Consider the following 13,615-nt stretch of genomic DNA (forward strand, 5'->3'; position numbering starts at 1 on the left):
GTAACAAGCCGAAATTGAGGAACAGTTTCTTGCACAACAGATCGGAGTGTCTAGGAGGATGCGTTCAGAGTGCGTTACAAAAAGCGTGCCTTCAGTTCAGCTACGTTCGTAATCGGAGCACTGAACACAATATCTTTCAGCCAACCGCACAGCCTGAAGTCACGCGGGTTAAGATCAGGTGACCTCGATGACCTGACTGTGGGGAAATCACAGCTGGTGATTCTAGCATATCCGACATGCCTTAGCACCAGCCGCTTCACTGGCTGCGGAATGTGCTGACAAGCGCCATCTTGCTTAAAAATGATCCTACCAACTCATCCACATTGTTGAAAGTTGGAATATCGTTGGTGTGGAAAAGACTCTGTTAGTGTTTACCAGTAATTGTACAGGTAATAGGACCCGCAGGACTCATCTCCTCGAAATCATAGGGTCCTACGGTAAACAGTGCCGTCAACCTGCACCACACTGTCGCCTTCGCAGAATAAAGTGGTACAGATTGATGTACATGCATATTTTCCCTTGCTCACATTCTGCAGTTCTTCGTATTCATAAATCCTTAGAGATAGAAATGGGCTTCGCCTGTCCACAGAATGTTTTATAGGCATTCGTTGTCTGCTTCCTTGTGAGAAAGAAATTCCAGAGCAAAAATTTGTCTTACTGGCAGCAGCTTTTTTTCATACCGTTGAATATCTGGAACTCCAGCAGGGCTACTGGCATACAGTCACCGTTCTTATCAACAGCGCTGCATCCTTCATTCAGACAGTCAGATTTGGCGTCTCGAACACTAACTGAGATGTTCTGGGCGCTTCAGTCTGGATCCGCGCGACCGCTACGGCCGAAGGTTCGAATCCTGCCTCTGGCATGGATGTGTGTGATGTCCTTAGATTAGTTAGGTTTAAGTAGTTCTAAGTTATATGAGACTGATGACCTCTTAAGTCCCATAGTGCTCAGAGCCATTTGAATCATTTGAACTAACTGAGAAACAGCCGAGTGCCACGCTTGTATTGCCGTGCGTTTCTGATGCTTACACTGCCTTCTATTTGTTAGACTTTCGTTATGTTTTCCCTTGACGTTTCCCCGTGCCCCCGTAATATACTGATAAAATTTTACGTCGTTCTGAGCAGTGGTTCTATTACTACAGGGTGTCTAAACTTAAACTTTAATTACTTTTGAATACATTATGGGAGTGAACAGTGATCAATGTGTTACAAATATTTACTATCAAAAACAGTCTTCATCACAATTAATTTATTACGGTGACTGGTTTCTACCACTACTGTGATCATATTCAGAACTACAAGTCGCATACGAAGCTTTAATTAGAGCGCTACATACATTAAAGAAAATACATTAAGTTATAGAGCTATAAAACGATGAATTACCAGTGAGTAAGAACCTCCTTCTGCTGGAGAATCACCACTGGAGAAACCAGTGCACGTCTTACTATATATAATCGATTGTCCGCCCACTTCTGACGGAATGATATCATTACTAACCAATGGGTTATAGGTCGAATAACAATGTAAAATACCTTGGTTAAAAGAACATTGTCAAGAAAGAAAATAAACATACACTAAACAGAAATGGGCGGAGTCTCCATTACATATAGTAAGAGCTGCACTGGTTTCTCTCTTGACCAGTTCACCACTTGGTGCAACTAGTGGTTGCTCAAGGTCAATCCTTCCAAGACCCAGGCGATCATTGTAGGCAAAACCACCCCTTTCTTCCATCTCCTCGACTTCTATGTCACCATTTATGGCCATCCTATCACCCTAACCCCCACCCTCAAGTACATTGGCGTCGCCCTTGACCGTCCCCTCTCCTGGACCCCCATCTCTGGATAATCTATGCCAAGTCACACTCCCACCTCCGTCTCCTCAAGCTCCTTACTGGCCACACATGGCGTCTGGACCCCTCCACCACCCTCCACACCTATAAATCCCTCAACCAACCTATCCTCTGCTACACCCACCCTGCGCAGATCTCCGCCCCTCCAACCTTTTACAAATCCCTTCAAAATTCTAGAACACCTTGAGCTCCACCTCACCTATCACATCCATCTCCCCTCCCCCACATGGATCCTGTATGACCTCATTCTGTTCACTCACATCCTCCTTTTCCTCGAACGGATACAGATCCTCTACACCTCCCATAAACTTGATCCCCCTCACCCACTTGTCTGTCCCAAACTTTCCCACCCCTGGCCACTGCCGTGCCTGTATTCCCACATCCCACCTGCTCTCCATCTCTTCACTCTCCACACCCATGCCCAAGGTGGCTTCCACCAACTCCCCCTCCCTGATGATGCCCTCATCCCCTCCATCTAACCATCCTATCAACTTTGATCCTCCCCTTCCACACCCTGTGTTTTTTCCTTACGGCACCCTCTCTCTCTTCTCTCCTTCCTCCCTTCCTCCCCCCCCCCCTCCTCACAGGCTTCCCCTACACCCCCTACCTTCTTTCCTCCCCTTCCCATCTCCTCTGCCATTGGCATCTACACCCTCCCCTTTTCGTCCTCCCCCACCTTTTCCCCTTTTGGCAGGTCCCAGGGCTCGTACACATATAGTGAACTTTCACGTGCTGGACATCATCGCCTAGTGTTTGTGTGTGCTGTCGTCTTCGTGTTCCATTGTTCCAGTGTTTCATGGTTACAGCTCCAACGTTCGTGTGTGTCATGTCTGTCATCCCTTTTGTGTCCACGTTTCTGAAAAAATGGTTCAAATGGCTCTGAGCACTATTTGACTTAACTTCTGAGGTCATCAGTCCCCTCGAACTTAGAACTCCTTAAATCTAACTAACCTAAGGACAGCACACACATCCATGCCCGAGACAGGATTCGAACCTGCGACCGTAGCGGTCGCGGATGTCCAGACTGTAGCGCCTAGAACCGCTCGGCCATTATGGCCGGCACGTTTCGGAAAGTTTTTATCTTGGACACTACGTCTGTGACAGGCTCCATGTGTTTTAATTTTGTATATCTACGATTGTACATCCACCATGTCTGTTCTGCGATTGTCTCCTTTTATATCATTAGTCATATCTGTGGCCAAAGATAGCTGTAGTATTCCGCTGCTGGCCTACCTGTATCACGTGTGAAAATAACAATAAAACAAAAGAACACCGGTTTCTCCAGTAGTGATTTTCCAGCAGAAGGAGGTTCTTACTCATTGGTAATTCATCACTTTATGTATTTTCTTTGATGTACGTAGCCTCTATTTAAAGCCTTGTATACGACTTGTAGGTCTGAAGATGATCACAGTAGTGGTCTGAACTGGTCACAGTGTTAAATAAATTGTTTAAAGCCATTATGACTATATTTCGACCGTGACTGTATCAAAAATTATGAAAAAGTTTATTTAAATAACCGCTACCAGTCACAAAATTTGTTACTACTGTATTATTTATTGAGCAACATGTTTCGGGGAATACCCCATCTTCAGGCTCAAAGGCCTTACAAAAACATATTTTAACATTAAAGTCATATTAAAGCCTTTTAAAGCCAGCTCTTATAAAAGGCTTTAATATGACTTTAATGTTAAAATATGTTTTTGTAAGGCCTTTGAGCCTGAAGATGGGGTATTCCCCGAAACATGTTGCTCAATAAATAATACAGTAGTAACAAATTTTGTGACTGGTAGCGGTTATTTAAATAAACTTTTTCATAAATAAATTGTGATGAAGACTGTTTTTGACAGTAAATATTTGAAACTTTAATTATGGACACCCTGTACAACGGTATACAATTCCCAGAGTACTGCGCAGCAGCTATAGCAGTACAAGTGTTGATGGAGAAACAGGCAGTATTACGCAGCAGGCAGTGGTCAGGCGGGAGGAGTTGGCAGTGCGTTGGAAGCGGACACTTGCTGCGCCAGGGGTGGGCGTGGGTGTGGCGCGCGGCCAATTCCGCTGCATAATAAACGGCCCCTTAACAGCAAGGTTGGGGGGTGGGTGGCGGAAGAAGGGGGACGAGTTCGCAGGCCTACGGAGAGAGAGCGAGCCGCATGGAAATAGGGCCGGCGCTGGCCGGCGCCTCATTTGTCACGGCCGCAATATCACAACATGGGCCGCAGTGAGGGGCGCCGCCTGCTGTCGGCGGAGGCACGCCGCCCATCCCGGGGGGCCGGACAGCTGATGGATCGTCCCGCGAGGCAGCGCCGGCATCAGCGCCGACTGTTCCCTGACTGCGTGCAGAGGGATACTGGCGTATCAAACGCCGACTCCTGTCAGAAATTTCTTCAACAGCAGGCAACAGATAAATATCACCTGTGGCCGTAATTTATTTCTATATTTGTCATGTGGTACGGGTCAGAACTGGCCAATTTGCCGCTCTTCGGCTCTTGAAAGTAATATAAGTGCAATATTTCGTAGCATGTTTGTAATACCTAGTCGACAGTGTTATAAAGGCTTCGTGGCAACTGCTGTGGAGGCAGAGTTGCCACTGTTGTTAAGGCAGACCTAGTTTGTGAGTTCGTGAAACGGCCTCTGTTGCAGTACACCGCAAAGACAATTTCTCGTAGCCACCAATACACAGCTATGCCCCCAGAGTCAGGTAACAGGGTAGGAGAACAAGGGTTTTACAACATTCCAACAAATTAGTCACAAAGTCACACAAATGAGTTAGAAAGGTTTACTTATCTTTGTGACTTGAATGTTTAAGTCTGCAACACTACATGTAACAAACAAAAAAACAAGGCTGTCGATGGCTAAGTGCAAATAATCGCAGGTAAACTTCACAGTACATAGCAAATGCAATTACAACTGTGTGTTCAATTCTAATAGTTCACTAAACGAAATTCCCTGCCTAAGTCAGCCATGGACGATGATCTCTTAACACATGGTGAGACCTGTTCTTCTGCTTCCGAGTAGGCTTCTGCCCTCTGTAGTCTGGCCACTGGCGGATTGTACTTGGCCGGCAGTTGACCGAGGCGAAGTCGATGTCTTCATCGTCAGCGCCGTCCGTGGAGCTGGTGGAACTCGCGCAAAAAGCGCTGGCAGAACGTTGCATCTGCGCCTGCGGTGTTCTTTCCCTGGCTGTGTCTTTTTCGGACAAGACAGCAGTATGAATACCGAATAATTCATGAAATGCTGTCACTGTGTGAGTTCATTCTGTTCTATGGAATGATGATGTTAACAAATCCTGGGAGCCTCAAGTGAGAGGCTTTGGTTCGGTTGTGACACTGGAGAGGCTGTTGTAAGAAAGACTCCGAAATACATTTTTATTTGGAGTGTAGCTTTCTACGAAAGTCAAACGTGGCCGACAAACAGTGCAGCCAAGTACGATCTAGAAATTTTGAGATGTAGTTTCAGAGAAGAGGCACTGACTAACTGGTGACAAAAGAAATTGATGGTATGAATTCACTCAAATGTCTCAAGGCCTGATTCGTGTTGCAGTTATTTTAACGAGAATGTCAGTGAATTAATGTTGAAGTCATGGCCACCATTTTGCCTTATCAGAACCCGTTACAACGCATCTGGCACGCTGTCGGGCGCCAGCTCCACGTCGACAAACCAGCTACCTAAAAAATTACTGCAATTGTGTGACTTTTAATTATTATACGCCACATACTTCCCGAAACCTAACAAGGACTTGTCGGCTCCGTGCCACGCAGAATTCTGCTGTATTATTTCACAGCTGGACCAACGCGCCATTAAGCGCATGGTCGTAATGTTTTCGCTCTTCGCTGTACATGTACGCTGTTTCCGGTACGATATTATACTGCGTCTCTACAACGCGTAGGCGCGACAGTCCATTTCTGGTACCTCCCCGATTCTACAGTAGCCACACGTACACTCATTCATTTGATTTCTAAACTTCGATACCTCCGGCAAGGGAATGTACACATACAACAGTGTCATCTGTCTTACAATTCCCCCAAAATAATTCGAGGCCCAACGACATATCGTGACTCCTATCCTCGAGAACTTTGGACAGCTGCGGCGCCTCTATCAATATGTCAGAACTACTCGTAATCCCAAAGCGGTCCAGATCTCTTTCTGACAAAACTTTTATCGTATTTCTCTCCCAGACTATGAAATTATCTCCCAAATCTTTCCTTCCTGTGAGCCATTGTCCACCCTACTCGTTCTAGGGCAGTACTACCAGACTTACAACACGTTACTCAGGTAGATTAATTCTGTCTAGTGTGTGTGTGTGTGTGTGTGTGTGTGTGTGTGTGTGTGTGTGTGTGTGTGTTTGTGTGTGTGTGTGTGTGTGTGTGTGTGTGTGTGTGTGTTTCCAATGCGATTGTCGGGTAGTTGTATGGTTTCATTCAAATCTCTACGCTAAAATACCTCTGCAAGTCTCCTCATCTCTGTATAACTACCGTAAGCTTCCTCCATCTAAATTTGCAGGCTTCATTCTTACCTTACCTCTCTTTAGAGTCCCCCCCCCCCTCACACAGTTGCATCTATTATTAAAAAGCTAATACCTTATGCCACAGTGTGTGTTCCATAAACTTATATCTTGTTTTATTCAAGTCCAGGTACAAACTTCTTTTTTGCCCAGTTCGATTCAATACCATTTCTTTAGCTACTTCATCCACCAAACTAAATCTCGATATTCTTCCGTGGCATTACATTCTATAACTTCCTATGTGCACGTGCTACTACCTGCCATAAGTAATCTTGCAGGTGTGAATATTACCGAAATATCAGTTTAATAAGTCAAGGTTGCAAAATACTCACATGAATTCTTTACAGAAGAATGGAAAAATTGGTAGAAGCCGACATCAGAGGAGATCAGTTTGGATTCCAGAGAAATGCAGGAGCCCACGTGGCAATACGGAGTCCACGAATTATCTTAGAAGAGAGATTAAAGAAAGCATAACTACGTTTACAGCATTTGTAGCATTAGAGAAAGACCCTTACACTCTTCACTGAAACATACTTACTGAAATTCTAAAGATAGCACGAGTAAAATACAATGAGCTTACAACTTGTACAGTTACCAGACAGCAGTGATTAGAGTGGAGGAGTATGAAAGGAAAGCAGTGGTTGAGAAGGGAATGAGGCAGTGTTGTAACCTATCCCAAATGGTATTGTATCTGCACTCTGCGGAAACAGTAAAGGAAGCCAAAGAAGAATTGCTAGAGGGAATTATGGTTCAGGAATAAGAAATAAAAACTTTGAAGCTTGCGGATGACATACGAAGGTAATCCCAAAAGTAAGGTCTCCTATTTTTTTATAAGTACATAGATCTGTTTATTTCTACAACGGTTATATCAGTTTACAGCTTGAACGTTTAGCTATTTTTTGACATAATTACCATTTCTGTCGATGGATTTTTGTAGACGCTGTAGCAGTTTTTGTATGCCCATGTCATACCGGCTCTCCGCCATGCTGTTCAGAAATTTATAAACCTCTTCTTTCACGTCGTTGTCAGAGCTAAATCGCTTTCCCGCCAAATGTTCTTTTAACCTAGGGAACAGGTGATAGTCACTGTGTGCCATTTCAGGACTATAGGGTGGATGGGTGATTATGTTCCACTGAAACTGTTGCAGGAGAGCGATAGAGCGATGGTTTGAGGAGCGATATGTGGGCGAGTGTTGTCATGGAGAATGTGTGAGCCGTTGTCCAACATCCCTTTTCTCTGGTTCTGATTTGCCCGTTTCAGTTATTCCAGTCTCACAGTACCTGTCAGCGTTAACTGTGGTCCTAGTTATTTAGCTCCGACGACGAGGTGAAAGAAGAGGTTCATAACTTTCTAAGCAGCATGGCGGCGAGCCAGTATGACAAGGGCATACAAAAACTGCCACAGCGACTACAAAAATGCATCGACAGAAATTGTGATTATGTCGAAAAATAGCTAAATGTTCAAGCTGTAAACTGATGTAAACCGTTGTAGAAATGAACTGGCCTATGTACTTATAAAAAGAAATATGTGACCTTCCTTTTGGGATTACCTTCGTAGTAACTATGTCAGATATAGCAAAGGAAAGAGCAGTTGAACAGAATAGATAGTATCTTGATCGGGGGATATGGGATGAAGATCAAGGAAAGCAACACAAGGGTGTGGAATGTAGTCGAATTAAATCAAATGGTACAAAGAAAAATAGATTAGGAAACGACGCACTGAAAGTAGCATAAGAGTTACGCTATTTGGGCAGTAGAACAGCAGATAATGGGAGGAGTAGAGAGGATATCAAACGTAGACCGGTAATGCCAAGAAAAACAGTGCTGAACAAGAGAAATTCGTTAACAGTAAACAGAAATTTAAATCTTAGTAAGTCTTTCTGAAGGCATTTGTAAGGATTTTAACCACGTAAACGTAGGCGATAAGTAGTTGAGAAAAGAAGAGAATAGAAGCTCCTGAAACGAGGTGCTACAGAATAATGTTGAAGACTGCATGGGTAGATGATGTAACTAATCAGAAGGTAATGAACAGAACTAAAGAGAAAGGAACAAGTTGACTAGAAGAAGGGATCGGCTGATACGACACGTTCTTCTCCACTTACGTATCGTCGGTTTAATATTGCAGGGAAGTGTGGTGGATAAAAATTGCAGACAGAGACCAAGAGACGAGTGCAGTAAGCAGGTTCAAATGGATGTGTGTTGTAGCAGTTATTCTGAGCAGAAACCGCTTGCACAGCATAGTGTCGCGTGCAGAGCTGCATGAAACCAATCTTCCGACTCAAGACCACTGCAACAACTACGACAGCAACAACCACAACATTCCGTTCTCCTATGCACAGCTTATCGACCACATTTCACATCCACACAAGGCTATATTCTAGTAAATACCTTCGGAAAATACTTCGTTACTCTTATGTAGGTGTAAAGTCAACAAATTTCTCTTTGACGGAAATGAATTTCTTACCACTGGCGATCTACGTTTGATATCCTATAGACATTGACCGTTTTCGGTTATCTTGCTGCCCGTGTAACAATCTCAGCTACTACTTTTAGTTTGTGATTTCCTTCACCAATTCCTCAGTTCCACCAGAATTCGATACCCCTGTTTTAGTTTTGTCGACTTTCTGATTAAAACCTCTTTTCATGACGCAATTAGAAAAATTTTCTACGTCCGTACCTTTCTTCTCGATGAAGTCTTAAATAAATTAAAAATTTTAATTTCTTGACTTGAAACTTCATTTGTTGAAGAGGTTTAAGTGTGGAAACGTGTTGAGTCATACACTGAATTAACAGTTAGCGAGATTTGTGATGAGACCCTAGTTGGCACAAATAGAATCGCCCAGTTGATATTCCCGAGCCTCCGGCGCAGAAGCTGTGAGACGAGATGAGACAGGAGGAGAGGACAGGAGAGGAGAGAACTCGGCAGGATTGCACGCGGGACCTGCGGCACACGGCACAGACGGCGATGGCCCCACAGCGACTTGCTGGCACGGCGTGATCAGCGGAGTACGGCCCCACTGTGGACTCTCAACTCTGACGTCACAGGTAGCCGGCCCAAAGGGCGTGTCACTAGTGAGGGCGCCGCCGCCTACGTCTTCGTCATACTGCACTGAACAAATGTTTCCATAAATCGTGAACAGCAAAGTCTGGAAATAACGAGAAATTCTGTGTGTTCCAAATTTTGGTTTAACTGCTTCATGAAACTTTCTGCCACAATCGTTAATAAGATCTTCTGTAGCTCTGAAATGGAACACATGAGATATGGAACGAAAAGAATGAGTTACGTGACACTGTTGGCTGCGATAGTCCTTTGGGCTGTGTTCTCCACTCATAACTACGTTTTCCTCGCAGTGTCTGACAGTGAGAACGAAGTCTTTCGCGACGGGACTAATACGTAAAACATTCTTGGTTTTCTTGCCGCGTCAGTTATGGATAAAATCTAGAGCTTTCGACTACAGCCTCCATCGTCATCGTCAGGAACAGCTCATTGTCTTCACTGCTGCTGTGGTGGCCTTATATAGCCCGTGGACGGCTTCTGATTGGTCGACACTGCAAGGAATGTCTCTGCCGCTTCTCTTCAACGAACATCTGCTAGCGGATATTATCTGAGCAGTGCATGGAAGCGAGCGCTCGATGCAGAGAAGCAACAGAAGCATTCTTTGCACTGTTTACGTTCCCACGGAAGCTGTGGCGCCACCAGCGCAGACACTGACACCCCCTGCGACAGCAGTACGAAATCGCTAACCAATCACGAAACGACCAATAAGAAGCCATCCACGGACAATGTAAGGTCACTATAGCAGCAGCGAAGACACAGGCAATCATCGCAGATCGTACCACTCGCTCCTTCCGGCTCCTTGATTTTTCCCCTTACCATCTGCGCCTATCCTGTCTGCCTCTCCGTCACCCTGACCTACTTTGGACTCACTATTGACCATCACATCACCTGGAACCCTCATCTCCACTCTATTCAATTCAAAGTCCACAATTACCTCAGCCTCCTTAATTCCTCTCTGGCCAGACATGGGGTTGAACCCCTCCATCATCCTCCACACCTACAAATTCTTACTCTGTCCCATCCTCTGTTATGACACTCCCACCTGGCTATCTGTCACCCCCCCCCCCCCCACCCAAATTCTATAAGTCCCTCCAGATCCTCAAATGGCATGCACTCCACCTTGCCTCCAGTATATACTCGTACATCCCATCCCCCATGCTGATCCTCTATGGCCTGATTCCTTTCCCCCATCTACACCTTTTCCTCAAACATATCCGCATCCTCTACACTTCCCGCCGACTTGATCCCCCTCATCCCCTGGTTGCTCCTCTCCTCTCCACTCCCCGCCCTCTGTCATGCCTTCATCATTGTGTTCCCCCTACCCTCCACCTCTACACTATTCATCTCCTTTCCCAAGGTGGCTTCCATCAACTCCCACTCCCAGATGATTCCCTCTCTCCCTCCATTCCCTCCATTTATCCCTTCTATCAACTCTGATCCTCACCACCCCCTCCTTCCCTCTGTCCCTTTCCCGAGCTCCCTCTCCCCCACTTTCCATACTATTGTTTCCCCACCTACTCTCTCTCTGACTCCCTTCTCTCCCGTGGGTCCGTTTGCTTTCCCCTTCACTGCCTTCCCTGCTCCTTCTCACGTCCACCCTGCCTCCCTTTTCTCTATGTACTCTCCCTCCATTGACACCCCGTATTTTTCCTTTTCTCGCCTCCCCCCTTTTTTCCCCTCACTGGTCTGGGTCCTGCCCCCACCCTCATCAGTCGACTCTATAGTGCTGTTTTAAATTAATGTTCAGTGTTGCGTGTCCTCTGTCAGTGTTGCAAACAGCCACCATACTGTCACTAGTTATGTTTTTTTACGTTGTGTGAACAGAAAACAGACTGTCAGCGTGTTTTTTTTTAATTGTGCCTGTGTACTTACTGTGTATCTTCATCTGCATTGTCAATACCGTGTTTTCCTGCTTTAAATTCCACAACTTCCCGCCATTTTCCAGTATTTTACAATGTCACCGTTTTATAACCTGATTTTATTCTTTGTTTATATTCCCATTATGGTTACAGCGTTTTAATATCAGTGTCTGACAATATTACATGTAGCTTATCTGTTGAGAGTGGCCTCCCGAATCCAGTGTTTATCATTAAAAATAATAATTATTTACAGGTAAAATGTACATGTACTCCTTGGCAAGAAATGTATATTGAGTAGGGAATCATGTTAATTTCACTTTAAATCGAAATACTTTTTTTTTCCTTATAACATGTATCGATTTTCAGACTAAATTTTTTTAACGTTATTGTGGGAAAACAATAATTCTTACAGTGTTCTGCCAAAGGGAGGATCTTATGTAATAAATCTTGTGCTAATCTGATGCTCCTTCATTTCAGATTACTTTCTCAGTCAATGATTCAACGTTCATGAGCAGAAATAAGAAAATAACTGCAGTTATTACACCATCGCTCGATCTGAAGACATAAATTCCTACCTTTGTCACGGACAAAGGCTGGATGTGGTACAAACATCACTTCTGCGGAAATGACTGTTGAGAGAACAGAGTAAGATTCATGATGCCATTGGAAACAATCCGTAGAGTGACTTGACAATTTTCCACTTACACTGGCAATACTCTTTACTGGCAGTATTACATGATAATTAAAAATGATCAAAGTAATCTACTTAATGCCACAATGCGAGGGGTAAATGATCACACGAAATTTACATTCTCAAGCTGGTTTCCCTATTATGCAGATACGTGCTGTTGAAATCTTGCAGGAAATTGCATTTTAGACTTTTCTTTATCATTCTCAACGCATTCTGAGCAAGGATTTTTGCCTAGCTGTAATATGGCAGGCGATACAGGTAAAAGGAATGACACACTCCTTAAGACCAGAGTTCTCCATTCAGGTAGTACAAGGAGCAGTGACTATCACCTGCTACAACAGCAAATTTTCATCATGTTGTTTTGCTCTCAGACGTTCTTTTCGGGCATTAAATATCTTAAATATACGGGCGAATGGTGTACGATGAAACAAGCAAATAAGACTTATACCCGTAGATCCGAAAACCTATGATTTCATCGATAGGAACTATTGCGACAGAATACAAGAACAACTTGTAACAGAGACTGAGAACATCACAACTGTAGATATGCAGTTGAAGGCAGAACACAGTAGATGTTCCACATTGTCACCGTTAATGTGAAGGCAGGATTCAGCACATCTCTCCACAGATCCCAGTACATCTTCATAAACACCAGTGGTGTTTCAAATGCACTGACAACCACTCACAATATATTCCCAGAGATCATCGCTACTATCAACAGTGCTAGAATACCCCAGAGATTTTGGATAGCCCAACACAAACACAATCTAATGATTTCAAGTCAGGTGAACTTTAAGGTCATGGTATTGGGTAACTACGATGGATACAGTTATTATTTAAACTCAATCTACTATTACGCAGCTATCCGATTGATGATAAAATCAAACGATGGCCGTTAGGCACTTTCGACTCTACGTTTCAAGTGCGGTATTTCGAAATAAACGGTGCTTTATTCAATGACAGTTTTATATCATAAGAATGAGTGCAATTGTGCATATGTTGTAGCGAGGAAACCAATTGTGATCAGACTTGAGTGTATTACGATTATTCACATATTCAGTTGTTCTCTAGTCGCCCGTCCCTTTTGTGCTTATGACCAGACCAACACCCGTTATGGCACCACACGACAATAGATGTATGTGAGCTCAGTTGCGCTGAATAGCTGATTCGAAACTCTGCTTATAACTGGGGAAACGTTACCACAGAAGTTGGTTATTCCGAGCAGTCTCTATTTCAGAATAAAGCGAAACACAAACTCGTTTATTGCGCCGGAAAAGCTTCTTCTGGCAGTTTCTAGAATGGATACTTCTCTTCCTCTATTCGTGTAAGAAGAAAAATTGTTGCTGCCCTCGCAGTAAACACCAACGGGTGACACAGGTGATATTAAGATGTTACACGAATCAATCTCTCTCTCTCTTCCAGAGCGTCCGGGAACTGTATCTGTTAAAAATGATTATGCCTTTGGTGTCTGGCATGATGAACGCACACCTGTCCGGCCTGATAGCTGAATGGCCAGCGTGACGGACTGCCGTCCTCAGGTGTCCGGGTTCGATTCCCGACTGTGTCGGGGATTTTCTCCGCTCAGGGCCTGAGTGTTGAGTTGTCTTCATCATCATTTCACCCTCATCCGGCACCCGGGTCGCCCAATGTGGCGTC

The sequence above is a fragment of the Schistocerca gregaria genome, chromosome 5 (assembly GCF_023897955.1).
Source record: "Schistocerca gregaria isolate iqSchGreg1 chromosome 5, iqSchGreg1.2, whole genome shotgun sequence".
In the NCBI taxonomy this organism is placed as follows: domain Eukaryota; kingdom Metazoa; phylum Arthropoda; class Insecta; order Orthoptera; family Acrididae; genus Schistocerca; species Schistocerca gregaria.